The sequence below is a fragment of the Mus pahari genome, chromosome 7 (assembly GCF_900095145.1).
Source record: "Mus pahari chromosome 7, PAHARI_EIJ_v1.1, whole genome shotgun sequence".
NCBI classification, from domain to species: domain Eukaryota; kingdom Metazoa; phylum Chordata; class Mammalia; order Rodentia; family Muridae; genus Mus; species Mus pahari.
In genome coordinates this window covers 26,067,350-26,086,097 of record NC_034596.1, presented here as the reverse complement: position 1 = coordinate 26,086,097, position 18,748 = coordinate 26,067,350, and positions in this window count along the sequence as shown.

The following is an 18,748-nucleotide window of genomic DNA, read 5'->3' as shown; positions in this document are numbered from 1 at the left end:
GGCTGAGAAAGAAATTGGGGAAACAATACCCTTCACAATAGTTACAAATAATATAAAATACCTTGTTGTGACTCTAACTAAGGAAATGAAAGATCTGTATGATAAGAACTTCAAATCTCTGAAGAAAGAAATTGAAGAAGATCTCAGATGATGGTAAGATCTCCCATATTCTAGTTTCTTAAAACCAAGGAAATGCTGAAACTTTTAAATGATCAGAAAGTTCCGGAGAAAACTGAGATAAAGGAGTGATTTTCATTATCATCTTTCCATATTTCCAGGGTTCTCACACCCCTGATCAACCCACAGGAGATAGACTAGCTCACGTTGCTCACAGTAGGCCCATGTCTATTTTGTGTGTAGGTTTAAGTGTGATTTTAATGAAAGCAATGTGACCTCAATGTCCTGATATGAGAAGGGGCTCATGGACAGCTAATGTTCTGGTTTTGCTTTGGGCTCACTAGCTCAGAGGCATCCAAGGAAGCAGATACGTATTCTACACAAAGCAGATATATATTCTACACAACATAGTTCCTATGAATATGCCTTTAAGGACCAGGATGCGGCAGGTGGATGAAGCCATTAGCTAAGTTTCTAAGACCTGAAGATCTAGACACCAAGGACCTCAGTAGACAACATGTCAAAGGGGCAGGACCCTTCTACAGTTTGTATTGCCAAAACAAAATATCACAGAGTCCATGGCCTTAGTCACAAACTTTGACCTAGTGCTTCCTCATGCCTCAAGAACCAGTTTAACATTCTAGTTCAGGATAAGTGAAATGACTCAGGTGGTATAAGCAATTGCTAACAGGCATGAAGACCTGAGCTCAGCCCCTGGTACTATGTGATGGAAAGAGATGGCTGACAATTGAAAATTACCTTTGACCTTCATATACTTACTGTGCCATGGACACACTACACACCACTACCACTATCAGCACCATCAGTACTACCACCACCACTCAGAGAGAGGGAGAGGGGGGGGGGAAAGAGAGAGGAAAGAGGGAAAGAGACATGGGGATAGAGATACAGAGATATGAGAGGGATAGGAGAGACAAATGGGATGGAGGCAGAGATAAATGAGTCAGAGGGAAAGATTCGGTATCAGTACTAGATGACGAGGAGGCCCTGCTCTTCAGTCTAGGGCTTGTGGGAAAGGTAGTCTTGGAATATGATGAAAATCTTTATCCTTAAGGTGTCTGTGAAAATGTTCATAAACATAGTACTGATACTGAAGAATTGCCACAAAAGTTAAATAAAGTGCTACACAGGAAGTACTGAGCAGACACTCTGTAGAAGTTCCCTGTTTCTTCAGATCACTTTGGGGTGATAATTCTAAGTGTCTCTCATTAAACATCTCTAATTAAAGCCTTGATTGTTAATTACATTAATTACCCTGATGAGAACAGCTGGGGAGACAATGGCAACACATCTACAGAGTGGCTCTGGGTCACACTCCAGTTGGCAAGCTCACGGCTGCCGGGTGTGCGCTGCTGTCCTGGCTTTCCCCACTGTGGGGCACACTGCAGCTCAGCCTCTGAGGATTCAGGGTAAGCAGAGGCACGCTGTAGACAAGACCTGGTGTACATGGGGAATCCCTCTAGAGACTCAAACCCAGGAAAGTCAGTTCTGAGCATTGTGTCACCCCATCTCTTCCGGAACAGGCATCAAAACCAGACAGATGGCCCTTGAATGTGAACCTTGCCAAGGAGGGCCAGACTGGCTTGTAGCTGCTTGCCTTATGCAATTTCATAATGTATTGTAACAATGGATACTTGAAGCCCTACTTGGCACGGGAAAGGAACAATGATTTATACTAACATTGTATGTTCTGACACACGTGTGGACACATCCGCATGCTCATATGTTAAGCCTCATGGCCAAGCTGCGAAGAAAGCCCTGTTCCTCCATGTTACACACTAGACAGAACGAGGCAGAGCTACTGACCCAGCGTGCCCATGGTCTGCAGTAGCATGGTTAATAAGAGACATTGCTGCTTTTATAACTCTCTGTGGTTCTCATGACAGCTCGATATAGGATATTGTCACTGAGGGAAAACACAGAGGATTGTTGAGCATGACTGTTCAGACTTGAGGACATAAAGAGAGCTGGTCATGAAGAAGAAGACCCCCAGGTCCAGCCTGGAAATGGGGGATGGATCGACCTCAAGGACAGCTGAGGTGCATGGTAGACTACTGTTTCAGGGAAAACTGCATGCAACTGTCCGTGGCAACCCTAAGACATGGAAGAAGGGCTCGCCAAAGATGGGGAGTGAATAAAAACACAAAGGAAGTTCAGGAGTGCTAAGACAGTCATATAAAATAAATCCTGTGTACATATGTAGATGTAGATGTCTACGTGCATATATGTACATGTATGTATGCACAGGAGTTCATGTGTGCATGGGTCTGTGTACATGTATATGTGTATGCATAAATGGTTATGTGTGTGTGAGACTACCAAAATGTATGTATGTACATATATGTGCACAGGTGTATATGTGTGTATTTATAGGCGTGTACATATGTGTGTATGCATGGGGGTATGTACAAGCATGTGTGTGTGCATAGGTATAAATGCATGTATGTGTATATGCATGGGTGTATATGTGTGTGAGAGCACAGAAATGTATATATGTGCATATATGTGCATGGATATATATGTACATAAGAATATGCATGTGCTATACATGGGTATGCATATGCATGTTTGTGTGCATGTTTGTGTGCATGCATGTATATGCATATGTGTAAGAGCTTATGTGTAAGAGCATAAGTGTATGTATGTACATACACACATATATGTGTGCATGGGTGTATATGTGTATATATATTATATATATGCATGTGTGTATATATATATGCATGTGTGTATACATGGTTGTGTATATATGTATGTGTGCACATGTGTATGTACATGTGTGTGCAAGTATGAATATTTGCATGTGTATATGATATGATTGTGGTATGTCCAGCTGCCCATACATCTGCTTGTGCTTGGAAGCTGGAGGATGGTACCCAGTGCCCTGCTCTATCACTCCCATTCTACTTCCTAAGACAGGGTGTCTAAGCCAGGCAGTGGTGGTACATACCTTTGAACCCAGCACTCTGGAGTCAGGCAGTTGGATCTGAGTTCAAGGCCAGCCTGCTCTATAAAGTGAGTTCCAAGAGATGCAGGGCTAGAAAGAAAAACTCTGTCTCAAAAAACAAAACACAAACAAACAACAACAACAAAAAGGCAAAAAGGCAGGGTGTCTTCTAAACTTGGAGCTATGCTGGCAGTCTGCCTCCCACATGGCGCTAGGTTAACAGACAGGCCATAGTCAAGCATGTGTGTGTGTGTGTGTTTGTGTGTGTGTGTATTTTCTTTATTTACACTTCAAATGCTATCCCCTCCCCCTGCCCCTGCTCCCCAACCCACCTATTCCCATTCCTGGTTTTGGCATTCCCCTATACTGGGACATAGAACCTTCACAGAACCAAGGGCCTCTCCTCCCATTGATGACCGACTAGGCCATCTTCTGCTACATATATAGCTAGAGCCACAAGTTTCATCGTATGTTTTCTTTGATTGGTATAGTTCCAAGGAGCTCTGGGGGTACTGGTTAGTCTTAGTTTTACATTTGAAAGACAAAGGTTTTTTAAACATTTTCAAAATCTAAAACATCTTTATAATTGCTGGAATATATTAGCTTTTTCTTAAAAAGAAAAAAAAAAAACCTTCAAACTACAGCACGTAAAGCCTCTGAATGCAGTCAGACATGTCTGTACATAGATGTCCTAGGAGAAGGAAGAGGCAAGGGAAGGGAAGGTCTCAAGGAGTTGGAGGAGAAGATATGGGTGGGGGTGGATAGGATCAAATACATTGTATACATTCATGAAATTCTCAAAGAATGAATTGTACTTACATATAGATAGACAAACAGAATCTCTCACTCACTCACACACACACACACACACACACACACACACACATACACACACACACACTGCAATGTATAAATCCAGCAGTGCTCATCTGCACTCACAACATTTAGAAGGTGCAATTAAGGTATGTTCAAGTCCATCCTGAGCCTTATAGTAAGAAATTACCCGCAAAAATTAAAAGGGCAAGCAGAACCCAAAACTTAAATAGAAGGATGGTCATTTGGGTTCTATTAAAATTTAGCATCATAAACAAGAGTTTTAGGACATTCTCCAGAGTGAACGTATTTGCAACTCCTAAACCGTAAAGAAATAAACAACCGGAACCTCGAGGAAGTACCACAATCAGCTAGATAAACACCAGAACTAGAAAGCATAAACAGAAAGGGAAACTCAGATATCAGCAAGATACAGCCAGAGTCTCAGTCCACAATTTCTCATGCCCTAAAAATGTGAAGCACAACAGTGAGAGTCTGTTCCAGAAGCACAGAACATACACAAACTGAAGAAACTGTAAGCTATAGCCGTGACCGCTCTCTGATGTCACTACTAGGAACACAAATTGGTACAGCAAATTTAGAGACTATTTGGGGGCATTTCTAATGAAGCAAATCCGTGCTGACACAATGACCTAAAAGTCGCGCAACTGCAACAGACTAAATAGAAAAGTGCATTCGAGCCTAGAGAGAGGAACTAACTGGGGCTGTGTGCAGTACTGCCTAAGATGCAAAAGGCTAGAAACCTCGTGAGCAGCCCTGGGCTTTCCACATAATCCTGCTAGATGGAAAGAGATGTGTGGGGGCGGGGTGGGGGAGAAACAAAGGGGAACATACACAAACTGAGTGTGATGCATGATAAATCAAGGCTTTCATGACTATGGAGGCTTGGAAGTCCTGCGGCAGATCCCATATACTGTACACCCAGAGAAGCTAGAGGCTCAGTCCCTGTCCGAGTCTGAGACCTGGAAATTGGGGGTACTTGTGTCGAGGAGGAGGAGGAGGGCAAGAAAGATTAGAGTTCAGTCTCAATTTGGGAAAGATCATTGGCTGTGCCATTGCTCTCTTCCAGCCTTCAACAAATTGAAAGACTCCGTCTCCTCAAGGGAAGGTAGGTCTTCTCTTATCTTTCTGGAAAAGAAGTAATGTTTGCGCAGTCCTGAGCAAGCCTTAACCCAGTGGAATAAAATTTACCTTCACTGACAGCTTGTTGACTTCTGTGTGACCTCTTCCCCTCAGACCAGCCCCACCTCTGCCATGCCTGTCCTGTGCCATCTCATCATCTACAGCCAAGACTAGGAGCTCTTGACTAATAATCCCGCTGGTTGAGGCTATATTGCTATTGAAGTCTCTTTCCCATCCATGCTGCAAAAAGAAGAGAGGATACTGTCAACACTAAAAAGCGCACAAGGAAAAGTATGGAGGTGACTGTCAAAGCCAAGACCAGCCAGGGGTGTGGCTGATATCAGAGAAGACAAATTTGTGGGTTCTGACAGACAGAAGATGGCTAAAGCTTGACATAGAGAGGAAATATGACTGGTCACTTTTCCAAGAGATAGCATCATAGCATCATGTTCTCTTTGTTCCTTGTGGAGGATCAGAAATGACAGAAACAATTACCACTTCCTAAAGAAAGACCAAGCCACCTTTTGTCATTAAAAAAAAAAAAAAAAAAAGTCAATACATCAGGACCAAGAGCAGGGCATAGCAGAGTAGAGTCCTTATGGAACGAAGAGACAGGGAGAAAGAAACTGTATGTGGGTATCCAACAATGTCTACACCACGGGAAATGGTCTGAGGAGAAGGAAGTGTTGAAGGGTCGACTAGCACATGGCATAAGCACGGATGAGCACATCCCGTGGGAGCAGGAAGAGAGTGCAAGGTTTGAGTTCCTACAAAAGATGACTTTCAGGATCCATAAAATAAGGGAAAGAGCCTATAGAGGCTGAGAGGGTGGGAGAGTAGGTTACTGTCACAGGAAATCTCCACAAAGTGTTACAGTCACTTTAGGACAAGGAAACACAAACCAAGTTCACAGCTTAATAATCAGCCAGTGAGCCCATGGGCCCAGCTGTGAGAAGAGCTTGGCATCCCTGTGGCAGGCTGGCTTGTCTTGGAGTTTAAGGCTTCTGATTAGATGAGCAGGGAACTCAGAAGAGCTTAAGGACAGTCCTTGTGCTTTCATTATCTGGATTGGTTGTTCCTGTCCAGGTCCCCAGCTGAAAATTAGGTTGAGACTCTCTGAATCCTGCTTCCTGATGGCCTGGATGCACTTATATACATACACAGCTGGTAGAGGACCATCTCTTGTCCATCCTTGTTTCTTCTTATCCTTTTGAATTTGCAATGCAGTGCATTCCAGGCAGTAGTTAGGGTCCAGTTGTGGACATGCCCTGTGCATTCTGCCTGCCTTAGCTAACATCCTTCCTTAAGTCACATCTTATTGACTCACACAGGAGTACTCTGAGGGTAAACATCTCAGATTTAGGAATACAAACAGAGGAAGCAATGAGTTAGGATAGACTATATTTGCTGACTTAGAAACATTGCTAACAGCTGCAGTCTCTAATTTCCAGGTAAAATATTTAGGGTAAAATGTTGCTTGGCAGAAGAGCTCACATAAAGAAAGAGAAAGGACAGGGTAAAAAGTTTTAAAGTCTATTGACTGACTGACTGACTGAGTGACTGACTGACTGATTGATTGCTTTAAGAGGGACAAAATGTATCTGGAGGATATCATCCTTAGTGAGGTAACCCAATCGCAAAAGAAGTCACTTGATGTGCACTCACCGATAAACGGATATTAGCCCAGAAACTTAGGATACCCAAGATACAATTTGCAAAACACAAGAAAATAAAGAAGAAGGAAGACCAACATGTGGAGACTTCATTCCTCCTTAGAATAGAGAACAAAATACCCATGGAAGTAGTTACAGACACAAAGTTTGGAGGTAAGTCGAATGGATGAACCATCCGGAGACTACCCCACCCGAGAACCCATCCCATAATCAGCCACCAATCCCAGACACTATTGCATATGCCAGCAAGATGTTGGTGAAAGGACCCTGATATAGCTGTCTCCTGTGCCTGGCAAATACAGAAGTGGATGTTCATAGTCATCTATTGGATGTAACACAGGGCCCCCAATGGAGGAGCTAGAGAAAGTACCCAAGGAGCTGAAGGGGTCTGCAACCCTATAGATGGAACAACAATATGAACTAACCAGTACCCCCCAGAGCTCGTGTCTCTAGCTGCATATGTAGCAGAAGGTGACCTAGTCAGCCATCATTGGAAAGAGAGGCCCCCTGGTCTTGTAAACTTTATATGCCCCAGTACAGGGGAATGCCAGGGTCAAGAAGTGGGAGTGAGTGGGTAGGGGAACAGGTCAGGGGGAGGGTAAAGGGAACTTTCAGGATAGCATTTGAAATGTAAATAAAGAAAATATCTAATTAAAAAAAAGAGGGACAAAATGTCCTTTATACTTAAGAAATGCCATCTTTTTAGCTCTTGAAAATTGTGGATCTCTTCAGTATTTTTGTCTGAATTGAGACATAAATATGCCCATGGATTATCACTGTAATGGTTGTGATTTACTAGGTCAAAGTCAAGTAGTTCACCCTTATAAATCAGGCAGGGGATGTGGGTCTGCAGAATCACAAGCGTTGTGAACACAGACACAGGCTTACACACAAGCTCACTTTCTGGGTCATGCCTCCCAAGTTCATCAGGGGTAGCTTCACTCCACAGCCCCAGCACATACCAGATTCTCACTGAGCCCCAGGCTGGACTTAGCTGTACAGTTTCATCAATCTTGCTGGCTTCCTCCAATTTCTCTGGAAGGGACCATTCTGGATTAGGTGGGCAATTGTCTTAGTTTCTTCCTGTTGCTGGGATAACATACCCTGACAAGAGCTACTCAGGACAGGAGTTTAGTTTGCTTTTGGTATCTTTATCAAAATTCAAGTGTCTGTAGGCATTTGGTTTATTTCTGGGTCTTTGGCTCTACTCCAATGAGCAACCTGTCTGTTTTTATGCCAATGCCATGCAGTTTTTACCACTATTGCTCTCTAGTACAGCTTGAAGTCAGGGATGGTGATACCTCCAGATGTTCTTTATTGTACAGGATTGTTTTAGCTATCCTGGGTTTTTTGTTTTCCCATATGAAGTTGAAAATTGTTCTTACAAAGTCTGTGAAGAATTGTGTTGGAATTTTTGTCGGAATTGTATTGAATCTGTAGATTGCTTTTGGTCACAATGGCTATTTTTACGATGTGAACCCTAACGATCCATGAGCATGGAACAGCTTTTCATTTTCGTATATCTTCTTCAGTATCTTACTTCAGAGACTTGAAGTTTTTGCCATACAGGTCTTTCACCTGCTTGGTTAGCTACACCAATATATTTTATATTATTTGTGGCTATTGTGAAGGGTGTTGTTTCCCTAATTTCATTCTCAGCCAGATTAATATTTATACAAAGCAGGTCTTGTAGTCTAGTATTTTTAGTAGTAGTAATAGTAGTAGTCACCGTCATCGTCGTCGTAGTCGTAGTCGTAGTCGTAGTCGTAGTAGTAGTAGTAGTAATATTCAAATCAAATATTGATATTTGATTTAAGCTTTAGTAAAGCTTCTTTTATCAATGTGGGTACCCTTGCATTTGGGCATATGTGTCCAGAATTGTATTCAAGATTATTATCTTGGTGTATTTTTCCTTTGATGAGTATAAAGTGTTCTTTTCCATCTCTTTTGACTAATTTTAGTTGAAAATATATTTTATTAGACATTAGAATGGCTACTCCAGCTTGCTTCTTGGGTCTGTTTACTTTAAAAATGTTTTTCCTGTGAGTTATTTTGAAGTAATTTTATCTTTTGCTTAGATATGTTTCTTGTATGCAGCAGAATGTCGGATCCTGTTTTCCCATACATTCTATTAGCCTGCATCTTTTTACTGGGTAATTTAATCTATTGATATTGAGAGATATTAATGATCAATAATTATTAATCTTTGTTATTTTAATGTTGGCGGTAGTAGAATATGAGAGGGGGGTTCCCTTCTTTTGGTTGTGTGTAAGTATTTATCTCCTGTGTTCTCTTGGATGTAGCTAGCTGCTTTTGATTGCAGGGATTCTTCTAGAATCTTTTGTAGGGTTGGACTTATGGATTTATGGATAAATATTGTCTAAATTTTGATTTGTCATAGACTATCTTGTTTCATCTATCTTGATGACTCAACATTAAGTCTGGGCTGACATCTGTGGGTTTTTTTGGATCTGCAACATACCTGCTCTAGCGTTTCTGGCTTTTAGAGTCTCTGTTGAAAAGCTGGCTGCCTTTATATGTTATTTAACCTTTTCCCCTTGCAGCCTTTAATATTATTTCTTTGTCCTCTACTTTTAGTGTTCTAATCATTATGTGGCAAGAGGATTTTCTTTTATGGCCCAATCTATTTGATGTTACATAAGCTTATTGTATGTGTATAAGTAGCTCTTTCTTTAAGTTGAGGAACTTTTCTTCTATGATTTTGTTGAATATATTTTCTGGGCCTTGGAGCTTAGAGTCTTTTTCTTCTATTCCTATTATTTTTAGGTTTGATCTTCTCATAGTGTCCCAGATTTCTTTGATATTTTATGTCAGGAATTGCTTAGATTTTCTTTGACTAATGTATATATTTCTTCAGTTGTATCTTCTACACCTGAGATTCTCTCTTCCATCTCTTGTACTCTGTTGGTGATGCTTGTGTCTTTCCTTCTTGTTCTCTTCCCTTGGTTTTCCATCTCCAGGATTCCGTCAGTTTGTGTTTTCATTATTGCTTTTCTTTCCATTTTCAGATCTTGAACTGTTTTATTCATTTCCTTCACTTTTTAAATTTTACTTCGGCATATTTCTTTAAGGGATTTACTCATTCTGTCTTTTAAATGCCTCTATCATCTTTATAAGATTGACTTTAAGGTCATCTTCTTAAGCGTTGGCTCTGTTATTATATCCAGGGTTTTTATGGAAGGATAGCTGGGCTCTGGTGGTACCATATTGCCCTGTTTCTTGTTGGTTGTGTTCTTATTCTGGCCTTTAGCCACCTGGTTGTCCCAGGTATTGGTTGGATGGTCCTGATGTTGACAGGACTCCTCCTGGAAGCAGGCAGAATCTTAGACCTGACAATGGAGCTCAGGAAACAGTCCTCTGCTCATCTCTGCTGGTTGTGTCCCAGGTGGAACTGAATGCTCCTGGGGTCTCACAGGCTTCCTTAGGACAAGAGGCAGAGCTGTGGACCTGGCGATGGAGTTTATAGGACAGGGTGAAGCTCACTTCTGCTTGCTATACCCCAGGTGAACCTGGCAAACAGGGGCTAGGCAAGATGTAGTCTAACCTGGGTGTTCCTGGGACCCCTTCAGGCCTGGATGTTCCTGGTGCCTGGCAGGCCTCCTTGGAAGGGAAGGTGATGGAACTTGAATGCTGTTGTTCCTTATAGATTCCTCCACCCCCCCCCCCAATTCAATTCTACAAAACCATAGATTTAAACATTCCTGGCAGTTCTTTTTAATGGGTTTGATTTACTCAGAGTTATATGAAACCCAGGCATTTTTTCACTTGCCTTTTAAAAGCTGAGTGCCTTCAGCTGGTCAAAGTACAAAAAAAAAAAGCAGTGTCTATCAGACACAGAAATGGGATCCCTATATCACGTATTACTCCAGACTCAGGGAGTATTGCACACATGCAGGCTGAAAGACTCTAAGAAACAGGGGCTAGGGAGGTTTAAAGCAAAAACATGTCTTCTGGACATGACTGGACCATTGTACTGAGATTGCAATAACTGTGGCTACCCATGTAACATCTGCACAAAAATAAAAATCAAGCCAGTCAACATTCCAGCATGGAGAGAGTAAAATGTATACGAGCTCCTAGCTCAAGAACTAATTGACAGTTTGGTGTGGAGACAGAGAAGAATGTAAAGAGGAAGAATTAGTTTTCTTTAGGGCTGTGACCATGCTCCAGTGGATGTGCATTCATATATGGACAGCAATAATTAGACTCAGTAGATGTTTGGTTTGTTTGTTTTAGGACATGAAGCTGAAAGTTAGAGGGAAACATGTTGGAGGTTCTGGCAGAAGTTACAGAGCAGAGTGGATATGAACATGGTAGGACTATAGTGTATACATATAAGAAATTCTCAAAGAATAAGTAATGCTTAAAGGGGAATATTTTAATAAGCCCTGGACTCTTGAAACCACATAAATTGAAGCCATATATGGCATTATCCTGATCTATACAGTGAATATTCACCTCATTTCACACTCTGTGTAAGAGAAGATAGTATAAATCTTTTAAGAGGAATATAGCATGCTGGACCTCAAAAACCTTTACCTGGCAGGGCAAAGACTTGGGACTGATGCCTAAGTAAATGTTCTTACTAGACCCCTGGTCTTGGGAACTTTGAATAATGCTCATAAGAAAATGTTCTCATTTTTTAAAAAAACATGCTTTATATTCTAGCTAAATTTAACTGTCAACTTGACACTCATCTAACAAGCATTACCTAGATCACATTGGCTTATGTACCTGTCTATAAGGGATTGTCTTAATTATTAATTGATACAGGAGTGCCCAGCACCCTTCCTAAGCAGGGGACGTTATTGGCTTTATGAGAAACCTAACTAAGAGAAAACCTGTAAGCAAGACAGCAAGCAGAATTTCTCCACAGTTCTCAGTGATAGATCATGACCTGGAAGTAGGAGTTAAATAAACCCCTCCCTCCCCAGGTTGATTTTAGTCATGGTGTTGTCACAGGAACAGCAGGGAAACAAAGACACCATGCTGTAGAGTATCTTATTGCTTCTGTTTGCTGAGGAACTTGACCAATTGTGTGTACTCTGAGTGTTTCAGGACCTCTGTTAGTCCCCCCCCCCCCTTTATCCTTCACTTCTTCCTGTCCCAACTCTATACTCCCCAACAGAACTCTTCTACTCTGTGTTCCACATCACCTGATAGAGGGCCCTGTGCCTGGATGACATCAACATGGAAAAGAGGTAGAAGAGGTGGAGGGAGAGGGTGCTGATATTGTCACAAGGCTAACCATTCACTGGAGTACACAGGGCACTGGAGAGGAGCTCTGTGGCTGCTCACCCTTGTCTAGTACAAGATGGTCTTAAACATTACAGGATGCAGCCATCAAGCCTTTGCTGATACCATGTACTATGCTATATAATAAAATATAACATAACATAATATAATAATCTTGCAACATTGAAAATGGATTTTCATTCATTTGAATCTGACGTTTAAAGGATAATGTGACTTACTCAAGCCTACATCGAAAAGTTGAGTCATTATACAAAATCTGTACAGTCTATGTTCTCTAATAACCCAGGCATCCTTATAAGGCAGTGTATACATGTGAAGGGAACTTGAGTTCTTACCTCATAATTCTGGATTACATCTGACTTCATATTTGCAGTTTCAAAAACAACTCACTTTTTCCTAAAGACACCATTCAGTGAAACTCCCCTTGTTCAAGAATAATATGACATCATCAGTTTGGGACACAGCTGTTCAACAGAAGCAACTGAGGTCCCAGGCTGGAGGGAAAACACAGACAGTGACACACTTACTACACAGGTACAAGGCTCAGTTCCCTCCTGAGAGTCTACATAAAGAGCAGAGTACGGTAATATGAGCTTGGAACCCCGGTGCTGGGAAGGCAGAAACACAAGGATCCCTGGGATTCTCTGACCAGCCAGCCATACCTACTAGGTGAGTCCCAGGCTCAGTAAGAGGCCCTATCTCAAAACAAAGGTAGATGGCATCTAAAGAAAAACTAAATCTAAAATTGTCCTTTGCTTTCGATACATGCACGTTTATATACATACAAATGTACATAAACACACACATACATACATACCAACTCATGTGCAGACACACACATGCACATGTATATTCATGCACACTCAAACACAAACACACACAGAAAGCTCCGGAGGCAACATGATATAGCAAGGCTTCTTAGCTGGTAGTCAAAGAACTTGAAATCAAGAATTTAAAAATTTCCAAAACTTAGACTGAAAATATAAAAGAAAACTCAGACAAGATCAACACAGGAGAATCATGAGCAAACAGAGGTTTCTACTCCAAAGGCCACGAGAAAACATGTAAGAAATAACACAACAATAAAATAGCTGAAGTGTCAGAAGGACCTTCCTAGGCTTGGAAAATGATCTGAGTCCAGAAATGAATCAAGGTCAAAACCTCAACACCCTGAAAACAAGATCAGCAGAGACTTGGGGTCAGATAGGAAACAGCCCCAAAACAAAGAGAATCAACTAGATGGTGTATAGATGGGAATGTGACAGACTTCTCATTAGCATTGCTTGATGATAAAAAGACATCATATCTTTGATATGTCGTTAGAAGTTTATTTTTCACATAGAATTTTTACCCATTCACCCAAACTTGCACAAAATGTGCAATCAGCAAAATGAAGAAGAAAAAGGAAGAAAAAAAAAAGAAAAGAAAAAAAGCCTCAATTACAGAAGAGGAAGCAAACAAAAGCAAGAACCCTGCGAAGGAGATTCTAGAAACAGTGAACTCTGATCAGGATTCCTGGATAATCAATCCACAGGAAGAAAGGTATCTTGTCTGAAGAGGGAGGTCGAGATGTAAAACGTGTATCTACCTGATTGAAAACACACAGAATAATAAGACAGAAAACATACTTCTGTCCTCCTCTGAGGGGGTGGGGGGAGGGGGAGGAAAAGAAAAAAGAAAGGAAAATGTATTTTGTACAAAGAAAAGAAAAGAAAAGAAAAGAAAAGAAAAGAAAAGAAAAGAAAAGAAAAGAAAAGAAAAGAAAAGAAAAGAAAAGAAAAGGTTGCTGGGATTACAGAGTCCTGTGAAATGTTGGTGGCTGGTAAGGTCGGGTTGTCTAAGAACCATGAAACAGCAGTGCGCGCTTGTCAGCTCCCAGCTGGGTGAGCATCTTTCCTGAGCCACAGATGAGAGCAGCTGCAGACAAGCCTTCTAGACAGCAGGGTGGGGGCCATGGGACCGGCGGCTCAGAATATGTGTCCCGATCATCAAGACTTTTTGTTCTTCTCCTATATAATATAGATTAGTGTTGTGACAGAAATTAAAAAGAGCAAACTTAATAAAGAGGCGTTCTCACAAAGAGAAACCCTGAGGCTCTGGGGTTATGCAATTCCACTCTGTTTAGGACTTGCCTCAGACACCCAAAAGTTCATGAACTGCCTCCAAATCCTTACCGTGCAGAGAGTCAGTATATTAAAGATGAGTTTTCACACCTAGCACAATGCTCGGCAGACAGCTCTGGCAACTGTTTCTATGTGGCGCTTCTTGCTGCTGTCTGAAGAGTCAGATTTACACAGACAGAGCAGGAGGGAGGCATCTGGGGATGCAGGGGGAGGAAGTGAAGGATTTCGGCAGTGTCAGGCTTCCAGAAGAGGCCCAGAGATGTGTATCAGGGAAGGTTTCCCGAGCTGGAGTTGTTCATAGGGTTACTGCACTGTGCCCTGGAAAATCGCTAGAGCTAAGTGTAAGACAGTAAACTTCACAGTTTTCAAAATAGGAGGACTCAGAGTATGGCTCAGGAGAAGACTTGCCTGGCATGCAGGAAGCCCTGGATTCAACTCTCCACACCACCACATTAAAGCAAACAAACAAAGAAAAACTACAAAAACAACAGGAATGATGGTCCCCGTACTGTGACCCTAGATGGTATCAGGGGCTCCAAAGACCAGAATCATCCTTAATCACATAGGGGTTTTGAGGGGTCGGTTAGGGCTCCATGAGACCTTGTCTCAGTACATAAATGAATGAATAGACAAATGAGTCCATTCTCTCTAGTAGTTAAGAAGTGCGCATTCGAGAAGGTAATTTTTAAACCGTATACTGCTACACTTGGGTTCACTGACTGGGTTGTCTGGATGCCCACTTATGAAACAAATGTGTTAAAATAAGAATGAATCAGAATTGCTTCTTTTTGTTGTGGATGCCCTTGCTCAGTAAGTCTATTGGGAAAACAGCACTCACAGTAGCTGCTGACCTTGAAGGGCACGGACTGGACAGGTGGAGAGTGGCTTGGGGTCACAGTCACAGAGTCACGGTGTCTGGGATTATCATCCTTGTGCTTCGCTCCTATCAACTGCACAGGACTGGTCCTTTGAGTCCGGACTTGAACAGCCAAGCTTACTGAGACCAGGTCATCCTCTTGGCCCTAATCCCTCTGAGACTGTAGACTCTTCCGCGGGTACCTGTGTACAGCTATCGCCCTTTCTCCTGCACCTTGGCTACCTGGGACTTAACAGAGACAGCCAAGAAGCCTAGAAGAGCCTCTGGGTCAGGGCCCAGCCATTGCCCTGGAGGAAGCATGCCAGGTATGCAAAGCAACAGCTGCTGAGCTGTCCTGGGCGGGCGGTGGGGGGAGAGGGGGGAGAATTCCTGCCCAGGATGAGGAGGCCACCATGGCCCTGCAGGACACCAGGGTGACTCCAGGCTCCAGGGTGCAGCCCAGCTAAGGGTGTGGCCCTGTGACACAGCGGCCCGCCTCTGCAGAGGGCAGGTGTCAGGGAAGGGCAAGGCAGGGCAGGGCAGGGCAGGGCAGGGCAGGGCAAGTAGAGCCACAGCGGAAGCAGCACTCAAAAGCCAGGTCTCCTACACAGAGAGCAACTGTGTGGGTCCCGGGGCTTGAGTGACTCACCGGGGTGCTCAAACCACTGGAAGGTCTCAAGTCACTGCAGAGGGGTCCAAAAATATCTCCAGATTTCTTTTCCATTTTATTTATCATCATTATCAGCAGCAGCAGCAGCAGCTTTGGGTATAGGAAGGAGAGCATTATCAGTGAGGCCAATCCAGGAAGAGTCTTCCCCTACCTGTTATAACTTACATTTAAAGACAGGATGACACTTGCCTTACAAGAGGCAAGGAATCACTACAAGTGTATTCACTTGGGATCCTTCTAACATAAGAATGTACTATCATGAATTTTTTTCTACTTAAACTCCATTCTATGACTTCTGATGAACAGGCAGCTTTTGCCTCTCTCTGCATTTTCTTTTTTTCACTCATCACTATTTTTTTTTTCATTTCTTATTGGTTATTTTATTTATTGATATTTTAAATGTCATCCCCCTTCCCAGTTTCCCCTCCACAAATCTCCTATCCCCCTACTCCGGCCCCCTGCTTCTATGAGTGTGCTCCCCCACCTGCCCACCTACTCCTGCTTCAGCATCCTGGCATTCCCCTACACGGGGGCATTGAGCCTCCACAGGATCAAGGGCCTTTCCTCCCATTGATGCCCTACAAGGCCATCCTCTGCTACATATGCAGCTGGAGCCATGGGTCCCTCCATGTGTACTCTTTGGTTGGTGGTTCAGTCCCTGGGAGCTTTGGGGGGGGGGGATCTGGTTGATTGATATTGTTGTTGGTGTTGGAAACCCCCTTCAGCTCCTTCAGTCCTTGCCCTAACTTCTCCCTTGGGGTGCCCCCACCCCACCCTGTGCCTCAGCATTCTTGTGTTAAACCAACTAATTGCAAATCAATGCATTAACTGTCTGTGCTGATCTTGCATGTAGAAGTTTTTCTGTTGTTATTTCTTAGCAGGATCTAGAGACATTGAAAGCATACAGGTGGGTTAGCAGCAAAGTCAATGTTATTTTCTAGGCATGAATAGAACTCCTGGGGCTTACAGTACACACTTGGGCTCCAGACCCAATCCCTCCAGGGCAATTTCTGGGCTGCTCAGCGCTCTTATTCCTTTCCATTCGTTTTCTTTTTCTTCACTGTGAAATATTTTGTAACTTTGTGATTTTTCCCCCCCTTTGGCTCCGGTATTTTTAGGAGCACACCACTTAAAAATAGTTGGGGGTTGGTAGAAGGTTTGCTGAGCCAAAGTTTGATTTCTGGAACCTGTATAAAGTTAGACGGAAAGAACTAAATGCACAATGTTGTCTGAACTCTACAGGAGAGTTTCAGCGTGTATGCTGATACACACACACACACACACACACAAGAGGGCGGAGAGACAGAGGGAGAGGTATAAGGAGAGAGAGGGAAGAAGAAGAATAAATAAAAAAATCGTAAGTAAAAATGACGAGAAATATCCAGGTACCTCTCTATCCTTGGACTTTAGTCGAACATAGCCCATGTTTAAAGAACATGTCCCATGTAGCCTAAGTGCTTCAGCATGCACCACAGGTAATTTTTAGGGACTGTGTGATAGTATCTCATGGGACTGCGTCACACGATTGGAAAGAACCATATTTCACTTTTGTAGGTTGGGAGGCTGCGAGGCTGCAGAGAGATCTAGTACATAAAGGTGGTTAAGCTTTGTCTTCTTGGTGGTTCTCTGTGTTCTGCTTCTATCCATCTCCAAAGGAAAAAAGTTGGTGAGTCCGGCAGTCATTTTATTTGTCTAAGTCTTTTCCTTCGTGCCTCCTAGCTGGGAACACACGCAGTACCAGTATCTTCTTGCTGGATTGGCCTCTGTCATCCACCTTGCATGTATCTTCTGTATAGCCAATAACCGTGTTCATTACTAAATGCCTGTGCCTTGTTTTCCGACTAACAATAAAAAGAGAGAGAGAGAGAGTATTTAGCAGACGATAGAAAGTGCCCACAGCTATTGATAAGGCTGAGATCAAGTCCACCATCTCATTTGTTTTGGCTTAGTCTAAGATTTCCTCCTTTATTTTTTAAATAAAGTTGTCTGCTGTTTTAAAAACCTAGATTGGAATGCTTTAGAGTCTGCTTTTCATCTCCATAAATTGCTGATTAGTGATGGTGGTTTCCCTTTTAGTGATTCATCTACCATTTTCATTGTGTTCCTCCCAACTCATCATAGCTTAATGTACAATATAAGATCTTACAATGACGTAATTTCATGTTTCTGTAAGTCTTTGTACCAACAGTGTCCTATATTTTACTTCTGTTATACCTATATGACATGTACAACAAACCCCAGAATGCATTGTGTTTTCATCCCACGATGCACTGTTTTTTTCACCCGCAGTGCATTGCCTTTTTATTAAACAACTAGCTTCGCTGGACACTGATTTCCACTCTGTTTTTATTTTGTTTAGCTAGTATTTCACTGTGTAGTCCAGGCTGGTTTCAAACTTGAAATCCTCCTCTCTATCTCCCATGTGTTGAAATTACAAGTCTGTTACCCTATTTCCTTCTATTAGTCTTTACTCTGTCTCCTTGGCTGACATATAAGCTTTGAAGGGCAAAGCCTGGGACTTTCTCCCTTGGATCTCACATCACCAGCCCATGGTTTGTTCTACCCTCTATGAGTGTCTGATGAAAGAATGGATGGGTGTTCTTGGTGACCATCTTAGACTCATATCCTATATTTCTTCCATGTAATTAGTGACCCCAGTATAACCACTGGTATGAAATTGGGTTTCAGTGAGTGTATTTTAAGTCCGGGGTTGAAGACAAGCAGAAAGAATATTTGAACTCCGCTCTTCTTAATCTCTTTTGAACAGTAAGTAAAGATGTGGAGGCTCAGGGAAGTAGAACAACAGATGTTCTGGGATGATCCTGTTCCTCTTTTAGTCAGATTCCTGGCTGGGACACTGACAAACTCCCCTGGAGTTTTTAAGTCCTTGAGTTTTGAGTCCCTGGTGTAGGTCTTTCTCATATAGTGATAAGAATCCTTTACAGGACAGCCCTGGGAAGGAAATGAAGGGATTACTGATTTCCTGTCTGGGTTTGTAGCTCTGATTCTGACCACATCCATGCCCTGCTTTCCCCTGCAAAACAGCCAAGGGTAAAGAACAGACAGCACTGAGACACATACATAGAGAGGGAGGGAGAGAGGGAGGGA